The sequence below is a fragment of the Elephas maximus genome, chromosome 4 (genome assembly GCF_024166365.1).
Source record: "Elephas maximus indicus isolate mEleMax1 chromosome 4, mEleMax1 primary haplotype, whole genome shotgun sequence".
Lineage (NCBI taxonomy): Eukaryota > Metazoa > Chordata > Mammalia > Proboscidea > Elephantidae > Elephas > Elephas maximus.
This window is the reverse complement of record NC_064822.1, coordinates 42,489,820-42,503,053: the sequence shown is the minus strand read 5'-3', so window position 1 is coordinate 42,503,053 and position 13,234 is coordinate 42,489,820. Positions and strand designations below refer to the sequence as shown.

Below are 13,234 nucleotides of genomic sequence, written 5' to 3'. Positions count from 1 at the left end.
AACTGCCCCATAGGGTTTCCAGGGAAGGCTAGTGGATTCGAACGGCCAACCGCTTGGTTAGCAGCCAAGCTCTTAATCACAGAGCTGGGTTTCTTTGTTGTTTTGTTTTTTAAAAGCTGGATGGATTTCAGGTTATAGAAGTCTCCATATAGCTAGAAATGAAAGGACCCCTTTAGATTATATTCCTCCAAAAACTCATCTAGTTTTTAAGTTCAAATATGACTTTGATATCTATGACACACAAACTTTTATGTCAAATGGTAATCTTTTCCTCAAAACTCCAATCTACCTTTCCAGATTCCTTTTACAAATATTTTTCTCTTGGAGACCTTATCTTGACATAAATACCTTACCTCCCAAAATTCCTGCTACCTTTTTTTTTTTTTTGTCAGTCTTCCAGATCAATTATTTTCCAGTCATCTCCCAATGCTACCTTTCAGTCACCCTTTATCCAGTGACCAAGTGCTCTTTATTTTTCCATAAAATTCTCTTCACACCTGCTTTTCTCTTTTCATTGCTACTGTCAGCTTTTAGTTTAGGCTCTCGCTTTCTCATGACTAAATTAGTGCATTATTTTCTCTTTGGTGTTCCTTCTATGCTTTCTTAATTCCTCACCTTTGCTCATGCTCTAGATTGTTCTCTGCCTACCAAAATATTGTTGCTGTTCACTGCCATTGAGTCAACCCCCGACTCATGGTGACCCCGTGCACAGTGGAACAAAACACTGCCTGCTCCTGCGCCATCCCCATGATCAGTTGCAGATCAGACTGTTGTGATCCATAGGATTTTCATTAACTCGTTTTAGGAAGTACATTGCCACAACTTTCTTCCTAGCCTGTCTTAGCATGGAAGCTCCACTGAAACCTGTCCAATGTCATAGCAACACAGAAACCTTCACTGACAGATGGGTGGTGGCCGTGCATGAGGTCCATTGGTCAGAAATCAAGCCTGGGTGTTCCGCAGAAACGTCAAGCTCCAAGACATCTGCCTCCATGGAGCTTTCTCTGACGAATCCAAGTCAGCTATATCCTCTGAACTCAAAATAGTACTAGCAATGTTAGGCTAGGTACTTCCATGTTTTATTTCTTTGTATCTTTGCCTGACATAATGCTTCTATATACATTATAAAATACATTATAATGTATAAAATACATTATGAAAGATTAACTGTTAATTCAGATTTGAAAGGCTACCTGATCCCAACTTCAGGAAATGCAGGAACAGTAAGGAAATCTAGCACAAGGAAGTAACATAAATTTGGGAATCATGAAATCTGCAAAAACCAACAAGATTTCTTACTCCCACCAGTCTACTCCAGGATCCACCAGACCCTGGATCCAAATCCAGTCCCATTCTTTTGATTTTCCTTTTCATTCCAATTCCAGCCTCTCTCCTAGAGTGGCTCCAGAGCTGCGGGCTTCCTGGTTAAGGTATTCTCTAGCTTACGACAGCTTCAGTGGCTTCCTCGGAACATAACGTGCTCCTCCTATGTGGCCCCCATGGTTTCATCTACTCCTCTCATCTAGCTTCATCTCCTACTGTGCTTTCCCCTTTCCCCTAAATTCCACCCATACCAAATGCAGTCATCTGAATATAAAGAGGATTTGCACTGTCCTGCTTTATCTGATACTGCCTTTACTGGAATGACTTTGTTTTTCTTTGTCTAACAAAGGTCTATTTCAATTTTGAGACTCAGCTGGGGTTACTTCATCTATGAAGTATGCTCTACCACTCCCCTTCTTCATTTATATTACTACTGTGATCTTATCCATAGTTGCATCTCTGAGAGTACCTGTTTGTACTTTAAAACATAGAGCTTGGCCCTGGTAACGCTTAACATTTATTGAATAATTTCTATGTATCGGGAACTGTTATAGATATTTTATATGTATTATCTCATTTAATCTTCACACAGGTCTTTGAGATGAGGACAACAGGTGAGGAAACTGAGACGTTGGGAAGCTTACTCAAGGCCACAAAGCATGTAAGTGGGATTTGAACCAATGGAATCTGACTCCAAAGCCAGAATCATTAACCACATACCATCACCACTGGGAAACCCCAGTGGCATAGCGATTAAGACCTATGGCTGCTAAACAAAAGGTCAGCAGTTTGAATCCACCAGGCGGTCCTTGGAAATCCTATGGGGCAGTTCCACTCTGTCCTGTAGGGTTGCTATGAGTCGGAATCAACTCAACGGCAATGGGTTTGGTTTTTTGGTTTTTGTTTTTTTTTTAATTGCCATTGATTGCTATTGAGTCAATTCCAACTCAAGGCAACCCCATGAGTAGAACCGTGCACCATAAGATTTTCAAGGCTGTGTCTTTTTGGAAGCAGATCACCAGGCCTTTCTTCCAAAGTACCTCTGGGTGGGTTTGAATCACCAACCTTTTGGTTAGTAGTTGAACACTAACCATTTGCACCACAGCCACACTGCCTCTTAATGAATATTGTTTAGATGAATGTATGCATGAATGAATGCTAGAATGATAGAAGGTAATCAACCATCTTTCTCATATGTCTTCATTCCTCACTTTTGCACATCCGTCATCAGGAAAGACCAATCGCTGGAAAAGGACATCATGTTTGATAGTGGCAGGTCAGCGAAAATGAGGGGAACCATCCATCCACAAGATGGATTGACATGGTGGCTGCCACAATGGGCTCAAACATACCAACAATTGTCAGGATGGTGCAGGACCTGGCAATGTTTCGTTCTGTTACACATACAGGGTCAGAGTTCACTCGGATCCACATTGCTCAAGGAAGGTTCTCATCTGTTACTCTTCTTCTGGAAATAAAGTAGAGTGGACTGATCAACTTGAACCAAGGGAGCTCTAACATGAGCCCAATATGACTTGGTTAGGTGGTAGATACTACATGATAAAGCAGAGTTTTCCTCCAAGTGAGAAAAAGCCAGTGAGTTTTCTTTTTATTTGCTGGATTTCCTAGGATAGCATCTTGCCTAAGTCCTGGCTAGATTATCAGAATTTTAGAACTGGAAGGACCTTATAGATAGATGATGGATTCCAACCTCTTAATGACAAGGAAACTGAAGCTCAGATCAGTAGCATAATCAAACTGTCCATGGTCACATAGCTAGTTAGTGATTCCCAGGTTAGAGTCCAGAACAGACAAAATCTTTCAAAATACATTGATGCATCTTTTTCTTCCAAGGGAAATGCCCAATTCTAACATTTTTCCCATTCCTCTTTTTAATAGGGAGCTTGCTTCAAAGGAGCTTTAATCCAGATGTAATTATTTCACCCTTTATCTCACACAATTATCCATTGCTTCCACTTCCAAGTGGGTTTGGATTCAAACGATTTATGGTGGCTCTTTAACATCGTATTAGATGAATGTGCTTTTGTCCCACAAATGAAGAGACTGCTTTATTTTCCTTACCAACAGCTTTAGCAGAAGGGGAAAATGTACTTTAACCAAATGTGTTTGCTTAAGTAACATAATCAATCATCCACAAAACCCCACCACCCTCTGTAGTTTCTTCCTAAGTAGATAAAACAATCAAGCTCGTGCTTAGTGCTACAGCTGCTAACCAAAGGGTCAGCAGTTTGAATTCACCAGGCACTCCTTGGAAACTCTATGGGGCAGTTCTACTCTGTCCTGTGGGGTCGCTATGAGTCAGAATTGACTCGACGGCACTGGGTTTGGTTTTTTTGGTTTATTTTTAATGGCTTCAATTACCAAGATGCATAATAATTTCCAATTTTGATAGATATCCAAATAAAACACATTTTCAGAGTTTGGGGTCCTCTGCCACATGAGACTTCTGAATATTTAAGGCAACATTGGTTTGGGGAAATGAACATAGCTGCATTGAACACTGTATTTAAGTTAGGCAAACAGATGGAAAGCCAAGTTAAGTGAGTTTGAGGTGACTGAACCTATGAATGGAAACCCTGGTGGTGTAGTGCTTAAGCGCTACAGCTGCTATCCAAAAGGTTGGCAGTTCAAATCCACCAGGCACTCCCTGGAAGCTTGATGGGGCAGTTCTACTCTGTCTTATGGGGTCGCTATGAGTCAGAATCGACTCGATGGCAATTGGTTTTTTTTTTTTGTTTGTTTGTTTTTTAGTCTATGACCATGACTTCAGCACTATTGCAGGAGGCCAGGAAATAATTCCAGAGGGCTACTTAAACAAAGTCACTTTGGGCAAAGACATAAGAAAACAGCTGCCCAGTGTAAGATTTTAAAGCTGTTGTTATATTACTTACTTAGAAGTTACCTAATAATACCAGTAATGAAGAGAAGAGGTCACATAATAGAATGAAGGATATTTCCTGTCCCTCTTTGTCTGCTTCTTCTCTCTCTTCCTGTACTTAATCCTGTTATTGCACTGAGATGGCAGAGCTGTGGCAGGAAAGGCCATTTATTAAGCACTTACAACAACAATGTTATTGTTGTTAGTTGTTGTTGAGTCAGCTTCGATGCATAGCAACCTTATGTATAACAGAATGAAGTGTTGCCTGGTCCTGTACCATCTTCATGATCTTTGAATCCCTTGGTTTGGCCGCTGCGTCAATCTATCTCACCAAGGGCCTCCCTCACCTTCTCTGACCCTCCACTTAACCAACCATGATGACGGGTCCAAAATAAGCGAGCTGAAGTCTCATACTCCTCGCTTCCAAGGAACATTTTGGTTGTATTTCTCATACAATTGTAATGATGATGACTAGCAATTATTGAGTGCTTTTTTTACTATGTTCCAGGCACTCTTCTTATTTAATTTAGTCCTTTACTATGTGCCTGGCATTGTGCATTCCATATATTATATCGTGTTAACTTCCCTCCTGCCTGATGAGATAGGTCTTGTTATCCTATCGTACAGATTAGGAAAGTTCCCGAAGTCACACGTCAAACCAGTGGTTGCGCTAGGATTTGAATCGAGCATGTTTGACTTGGAAGCCCATTAGTACAGTATACATTAGCAAAAGTAAATGCTACAAACATGATTAGTATTTCCTTTTGTGCTAAAAGTCACATACCCTGAGGGTTTCATCTTGGTTTTACTTCTAATCTGCCACGTGACCTGAAGTAAGTCATCTAATTTCTCCTTGACTCGATTTTTTACCTATAAAGTGAAAATACATCTCTCCCACTATATATGGAGGTCTTATCGTGACAGATTAAAGAAGATGCTTATAAAATTATTATGAAGAATGCTATATGAATGCAAGCATTGGTATGACCGTGCTTACTACAAAATGCTGGAGACAGGCTGGAGGAGTCTTTCTTATATGCTTCCTCTATTCCTTCGTCTTCATGCCCAGCTGTGCAAAGCGGGAAATAAATATCCCTCTTAATTATAAGAAGTGATATATAGAGAGGGTCTGGTCTAGTAGGTGCTCAATAAATATTCATCTCCTTACTCAGTGTGAATGGGCATAGAAAGCAAAGCCTTGTATGTTTTCATCAAATATCATAAGGGATTCATTAGCCACATCCCCAAAATAATAATCAGCCATGACCTTTTCATAGGAGATTAAGCTTAAAACTGAAAAGGCAAATCCACTGGGTGTGGTGGAGAGAAGGAAACACACCCTAAGAACGGCTTAGTTACATCAGAACCCCAGCCTCATGATTCAGGACATGTCCTTCGGAAAATTCAGTTCTTTTCAGGGGTGAGATCTCACTGTGTTTCTGCCCTAGGGTGCAAATCACTTATTTGGCTACAAAAAGCTCCTTTATTGCCTGTCTTGCATTCTCCACTTCATAAATCTTCAGTAGGTGTCAACTCCACAGAAGGCAGTGGTTATTTTGTAAGTCTGCAATGATCCCCAAAGGCTTGTCACCTGGACACATTAAGAACGGCTTTTACAATTCTGCGCCCCATTAGCCTAAGGGAGCCTGAGAAAGGATACATAGTGGCATTCTGATTTTGGTTGGTGCTTTCTTCCCCCATATCTCCATTCTTTTATAACTTGTTTTTTCTGGTTAAGCGTGACCATGGCCGACTGTGTCCACTAGACTGGATAGATGCCTCAGCTTGTGAGGGGACATGGCTATTAAAGAGAGAGCCAGGCTCCCAGGGGGTTTGACTACTGAGACATATTTTTCTTCCTTTCTCGTTTACTAGTGGAAAATAACGCCTGGCAGGAAAATAAGATAAACAGTGGCAATTCAGATTTCCCTTAAGCTAGGGTTTATTTTTTACTTTTCCCAGATCCTAGATAAATTCTCTTCCTGCTTTTTAAGTCATTTTGGCAGATATGTCAAGTTCTTAACATTGATTAAAATAGCCCTGTTTGGTGGAGACAGAGTATCACTATGCAGGGAGATTTCAGACAGAGTATCATGATGCAGGGAGATTTCGCTGTTATGTTTTGTTGTTTAAATGGATTTAAGCCTAATGAAAATAGCTGGACTTACAGTCTTGGAGCCCAATCCTGTTTACCTACAGAACAGATATAATGTTTTCAGTTCTCCTTCTCCCTCGCAGTCGACCTGGTCACCCTGAAAGATGGGTCACCCAACCTCCACCACGACCCTCTCGCAGAAAGAGTTGATTAATTAGAATAAGTATAACTGCACATCCTATCTTTTTTTAGACTACTGTCTTTCTTGTTAGTTAAGTAGGTTAACATGCCTTGTTGTTGTTAGATGCCATTGAGTTGATTCCAACTCATGGCGACCCCATCTGTGCAGACCAGGCCTGTCTTCCAAGGTGACTCTGGATGAGTTTGAACTGCCAACCTTTCAGCTAGTAGTCGAGTGCTTAACTACTTGCACCACCCAGGGACTCCACTCATCGCATTGTACAACCATCACCACTAACTGTTTCCAAATTTCTCCATCATATTTAATAGAACCTCAGTGCCCCAAGCAATGGCTCCCTCTTTCCCTTTCCCTTTCCCTCCCACCCCTGGTAACCATTAGTAGACTTTGCTGTCTATACATTTGCCTATTCTGGGTATTTCATATACGTGGGATCATACAATATTTGTCCTTTCGTGACATGCTCTTTTAAATTGAGATCTTCCTAAGGTTACCGACTGTATCATTCACCTTTTTCCTCACATAGCACCCACCGTGGTATCTTCCAGATAGGATACACTCAATTACAAATACTTGTTGGCTGAATGAATGAATAAATGACTGAAAATACTTAAAAAAGATATAGGTGACAAGAATTCTGGGGGCCATTAGGCTCAATTATACTTAGCTGTACGCATCATTCACCACCAGTAGTGTTGACCAGATTTTCAATCCTACAAATCAATGCCAGCCAACTGCTAGAGATGTGGAACCACCTCCTGTAAGAGGTGGTTCTCTTATACAGATTGCTGTTTGAAAACAAAACAAGGTGTTCTAGTCAGCAACTCTCAACCCTTCCTACATGTGCTACAATTTGTACAAATTTATACTTTCTAAAATAGGACATGGGAGCTGAGAAAGGAACAGGATCAATGCCCCAGTAAGGACTGCCTCTTGACCTAGTATTTTGCTAGACTGAAGCAATATTGTAAACCTTCTCTAAAGAAATATTTTATTGTTGTCCCAACCATCCTGTATATTAAAATGTGTATTGAGATGCTGACATACATAAGAAATGAAGAATTTGGTTTGCTTCTGTGGAAAACCTGAAAGTAAGAAAGGGGTAAGGATCAATTCTTTGGGGCAGGGAGGTGGGTAGGAAGGTAAACGAAACTTCCAGTAAGAGATTTAACACATTGAAAAATATACAAAAAAGATGATTATTGAAAAACTCAACTGAAAATTTTCTTCAGGCACCTCAGTATTTTCCATTTCTGGTTAAAATCTGAAACACAAAAGAGGAAGAATCAGCTGAGGTAAGTATGGTCTAACCAGGAGCATAGCAGGCTCCAGAGCTCACATGGATGCTTGACCAAAAGAGGAACAGAGCCCTTTGACTCAGTAAAACCCAACTGCTGGAGTTTAACTGTTTAGGCCTATTGAGAGCAGGTGCTATCCCTCTAGTCATTTTACTGACAGGCAACATGGAGGAGAGTAAACAAAAAGCAGGGAAGAGTGCTAAGAGGCTTTCAGAGACTCCTGTTGCTAGGGAAACCACTTCCTCTCTGTTCATACACAGCTAACTCCAGCTATTCAGTTATCACTCAAATAATCTTCCTTAGGCTCAGGCGGAAAAGAAACAGCTCTCAAAGCTCAGACTTTGGCCATGGTGACGCCAGGCAAGGCCTGGCTTTTCTAGCAGGCACTAAAGAGTCAAGCATGCCGGGAAAGAACACAAAGTGAGCAGGCATTTTGTTTTTATTCAGACACAGGACTGACCCCCTTCTGTCTTCACTGCTTGGGCATGTCTGTTGCAGTCTCTCTCTCTCTCTCTCTCTCACACACGTGCGCACACACACACGCACACACACACTCATACGATTTTATTATTGCTTGTTAAACAGTGGAAACCATGTTTTATTCATCTTCAGATCCCCACATCACCCAACACGGTGCTTTACACATAGTCCCCAAAGTTTGTTGAATTATATTAATTTATTTCACAGAGATTTGTTGAAGACCTGGTTCTGTGTGCACCATGCTGAGTGTGCTTTGATGGAGATAAAAATATGCAGGTACGCTTGTCCCCTCAAGAGGCTTCCTGGTCTTATAGGAGAAACATAGCCAGGATTAGGTTTGGCTGTAAATAACAGAAACACAAATAACAGTGGTGTAAATGAGATAGAAGTTTTAATTTCTTTATTCTTTCGCATAAAAGAAGCCTGCAGGTAGGCAGTTCAGAGTTGGTATTGTAGCTCCACGGTCATAAGTGACCAAAGCTTCACCTATATTTTCCCTCCACGATCTTCAACACATTGAGCCCTGGTGGCACAGTGGTTAAGAGCTATGGCTGCTAACCAAAACGCAGTTCGAATCCACCGGCCGCTCTGTGGAAACCCTATGGGCAGCTCTACTCTGTCTTATAGGGTCGCTAGAAGTTGAAATCGACTTGATGGCAACAGGTTTGACTTTTGGTTTTATCTTCAACACATAGTTTCCACCCTCAAGGCTACCACATGGTACAAGATGGCTGCCATAACATCCTGTCGATGTTCCAGACGGGAAGAAGGGCGTGCTCCCTTGAGGGAGCTTTCCCAGAAGCCCCATGGGAATAGATGTTGATGCCTCCTCAGCTATATTCCCCTACTCTTACCCCTTCAGTACACATCACCCCAACTTCAGACTGCCAGGACCTGAAGTGCATTCCAGAGTTCCACGGTAGGATAAAGATCCAGTCCCTGAAGCGGTTATTCCGTAATAACTAACCCTTTTTTGGCTGCCTTCTTTAGCCTGTTTTACTGCCCCTTTCTGCTACCTGGAGTCCCTGGGTGGTACAGTTAACATGTTTGGCTGCTAACTGAAGTGTTGAAGGTTCAAGTCTGCCCAGAGGTGCCTCAGAAGAAAGGCCTAGCAATCTGCTTCTGAAAAATCAGCCATTGAAAACCTTATAGAGCACAATTCTACACTGAATCCTTGTCTCAGGGTCTACTTCTGGGGGAACTAAACTAAAAATACACCTGACAACTTCAGCTCGTATCTCATTGGGAAATGTAGTTCTATAGCTGGGCCTATAACTGCACCCAACAATATCAGGACTCGAGGTTAAAGGAGAGAACAGGAATATTGGATGAAAAAATGACAGTCTTTGCCAGAGGAGATAAGACAAGTTTATATATAACTACAAATTAAGGGTCATAAGAGAAGCATTGGAGAGACTGTTTTTTGGTATGGCCACGGAAGACTTCATCGAGACTCTAGAATTTGACTTGGGCCTTCAAGTCTAGTTATGATCTCAGTAGGTGAGTAGATACTCTGACAGGGGTGTGTGGATGCATAAGAGCAGGTAAAGCCCGCAGGCATGAAGACCAGTTAGGAAATGATTGTAATAGTTTGGGTGCGAAGGAATAATGATTTAAGCTACAGTGCGACAGGAGGACTGATAAAGTTGGTATAGATATGAGAAATAATGCAATGGAAGTCAATAGGACTGATATAGAGCTGAAGTGGAAAGAAGGAATCAAGCGTAACATTGAAGCCTCAAGTCAGGATGGATGGTGGCACCATGAACAGAAATTGTACAGTCAAAAGGAAGAGCCAAGTGTGGGAGGTATTCGTTATTGTCCTTGATTCTACCAGATGAAACACAATGTCCTAATAGAGCGAAATCAGATTTAAACTATAGATACTCAACTTCACAAAATTGTTTTAAAAAAGTGGGGGGGGGGGGGCGGCTAAGACTCTCATTTCTAAACTTCATCCCAATCAAAGCAAGATTATTTGATGCCTGTGGCAAATTTCAAGAACTTCACCCTACCTATTCCAATACTCCCTCCTGACAGGGAACCAAGAAGGATTAGACTTTCTAAAAGGTACCCCATCTAAGATCCCTGGTGAACAGACGCAGATTGTCCAATAAGCAAGGTAAGCACAGTGCTTACCTTTTTATCAGACTATCTGTAGTGAACAATTTCACATGGACTTCTTTAATGTGGTGAAACCCATGTGAAGTTCTTCATTACAGATTAGTAAGTAAGCAAAAATAAACCTGTGCTTACCTTGCTTACTGGGTCATCTGCCCCTGCAAGGATTGTAAATTTAAAAGGAAGCTTTGATTCTATGCGCAGGTGCTGTGGGGTTGGGAGAGAGACAGCCCTACCTAGATACAGAATCGTTGGTGTGGTGAAAAAATGTGAAATTGTATGCTACAGATGACCTGGTAAGCAAGTTAAGCACTGTGCTTACCTTACCTATTGGATACGCCACCCCTGCTGATCATCAACATGGTCAGATCAGAGGGGTATAAAATGAACTAGCAGCTCTCTCAGTAGGGATCACTCAAAAACTCTCAATTCACTCCAGAAGCTATATTGCTGAAACGGCTAAGAGTATGGGGTTTTCAATTCAAGTAGGCCTGTGATAAGTCCTGGCTCCAGCTCCTTACTCTGGGACCTTGGATAAATTAACCTTTCAAGCTTGAGCTTTCTCACCTGCAAAGTGGGGCTAATATAGCACCTACTTCATAGGGCTGTTAAAGAATACTGAATAAGAAATCCATGTAAGCATCTTGCACGGTGCCTAATGCGCTGTGAGTACTTTATAAATATTATTTTTATTGTTATAGTATCAAGACATAGTTACTAGACGTCTGTATTCCATTGTTAGAAAAGACCAATTCGGATAATATGATCTTAAATATGCTAAAATAAAAAATGGCAGTTGAACCCGATTAACTTGGGATGTAATGGAAGGGTTACAAATGGTAAGGAGCAGAGAGAGTTGTAGTCATCTGCCAGAATCATTACAGCTCTTTGTTTTCTTCAAGCCTTTGCAAGTTGTTGGAAGAAACTATGTACCGTGAATTCATTTAGAGGAGGGGAGCCTGAAAAGAATTCAGCCACAGAGAAGATTATAAAGTATAAACCTGTGGAAACATGGCCGTATTAGTTTCCTAAACCAAAACCAAAACCAAAAAAAACACCATTGCCATCAAGTTGATTCCGACTAATAGCCTCTCTACTGGACAGAATAGAATTGCCCCGCGGGGTTTCCAAAGCCGTTCATCTTTAAGGAAGCAGACTGTCACATCTTTCTCCTGCGGAGAGGCTGGTGGATTCGAACTGCTGAGCTTTCCAGCAAGCACTTAACCACTGCACCACTAGGGCTGCTATGACATCCACAAACGGGGTAGCTTAAAACAACAGAAACTAATTCTCACAGTTCTGGAGGCAGAATCTGAAATCAAGGTGTTGGCAGGGCCCTACTCCCTCGGAAGGCCCAAGGGAAGAATCCTTTCTTGCCTCTTCCAGCTTCTGGTGGCTCCAGGCCTTCCTTGGATTCCTTGGCTGCATCATTTGATCTCTGCCTCTGTCTTCATGTGACCTTCTCTTCTTCTCCGTGTCTTCTCCCCTTCTGTCTTTATAAGGACACCTGTCATTGGATTTAGGGCCCACTTTTTTTTTTTTTTCCATAGAATCCAGGAAACCCTGGTGGTATAGCGGTTAAGTGCTATGGGTGCTAACCAAAAGTCTGGCAGTTTGAATCCACCAGGTGCAACTTGGAAACTCTATGGGGCAGTTCTACTCTGTCCTACAGGGTCGCTGTGGGTCGGAATCAGCTCGATGACAACAGGTTTTTCATACAACCCAGGATGATCTCCTATTGTGATAACTTAGCTTAATTACGTCTTAATGACATGCAAAAACCCTCTCCCCAAGTAAGGTCACATCCAGAGGCCCCAGGGGTTAAGATGTGGATGTATCTTTTCAGGGGCTGTTACTGGGAGGAAAACCCATGTTCTGCTCAGCGTGACTCCTGTTGGCCAATAATCGGGAGACCAAAGTGGGAGAGCAGAAAAGGTAACTTTATTTCATTGCAAAACAAAAGGAGACAGTTGGAGCTGCTGCTGCTGCCAAGCCTGCCCCTGAGAGGGCGAGGCAAAATGTTACTTTCAAGGGGTTTACAAGTAGGGAGTTCATACAAGTTACGTCAGCAACGTTTTAAATCATACTATGCAAGCACCAGGATTTTTGCAAGGGATGCCAAGCAAAAGAACTGGGATTCTGATGCAAAATCGTGGGGGAGGAAGCCAAGAAAGCTGCAGTGGAATTTTCTGCAGGCTGGGGAACTCTGTATTAGGGCCACCATTCTGCCCACTACAATGGGCATCAAGGTTTAGAGCAGTAACTGGCTCTGCGTGAACATAACACCAAGATGGCAAAGCCTAAGGCTTCATCTCAGTGCCTCAGGACCTAGAGGCGCTCCATAAGTGCTTGTTGAACACATGGACAAATCAAACATGTGACCAAATAGATGGATGCCACAGCACTTACAATTAAGGCCAAATACTAAAATCTGGCCTTTGCAAGATGTGCTCTGAATTTTTGATCTGTTCTGCTTCTGTGGCTCAGCAAAAAGCCAAGGGCAATTTGTCCCTTTCGTCAGTTTCTCCTTGGATAGAAAGGCTGGAATTTTCCATGATTGCTTCTCACACTGGAGTTATGCTTGATCAAAATCCATCTAAAAGGTGCCAGGCATACAGCCAGCTGGGCAAATGCACACAAAGAGAATTCCACATCATTAGCAAGAGCAGAAACAGGTGTTCACTCCAGCCCTCTACAGAGAACAGCTGGCCTCTCAGTTCCCTTGAAAGCAGGAGAAGCTGGTGTCCTGGTAGCTTTCCCTGAGACCTCCAACTTCCAGCGTCATCATGGTGCGAGCTGAAACTGTATTTCTAGCTCTT

General features: G+C 42.1%; 1 protein-coding gene across 1 annotated transcript in view; it reads right to left on the bottom strand.

The window, feature by feature from the left end:
* FAM107B (family with sequence similarity 107 member B) overlaps positions 1-13,234 on the bottom strand; it is a 264,769-nt gene that overhangs the window by 120,074 nt on the left and 131,461 nt on the right. The gene's annotated exons all lie outside the window — the stretch shown is intronic.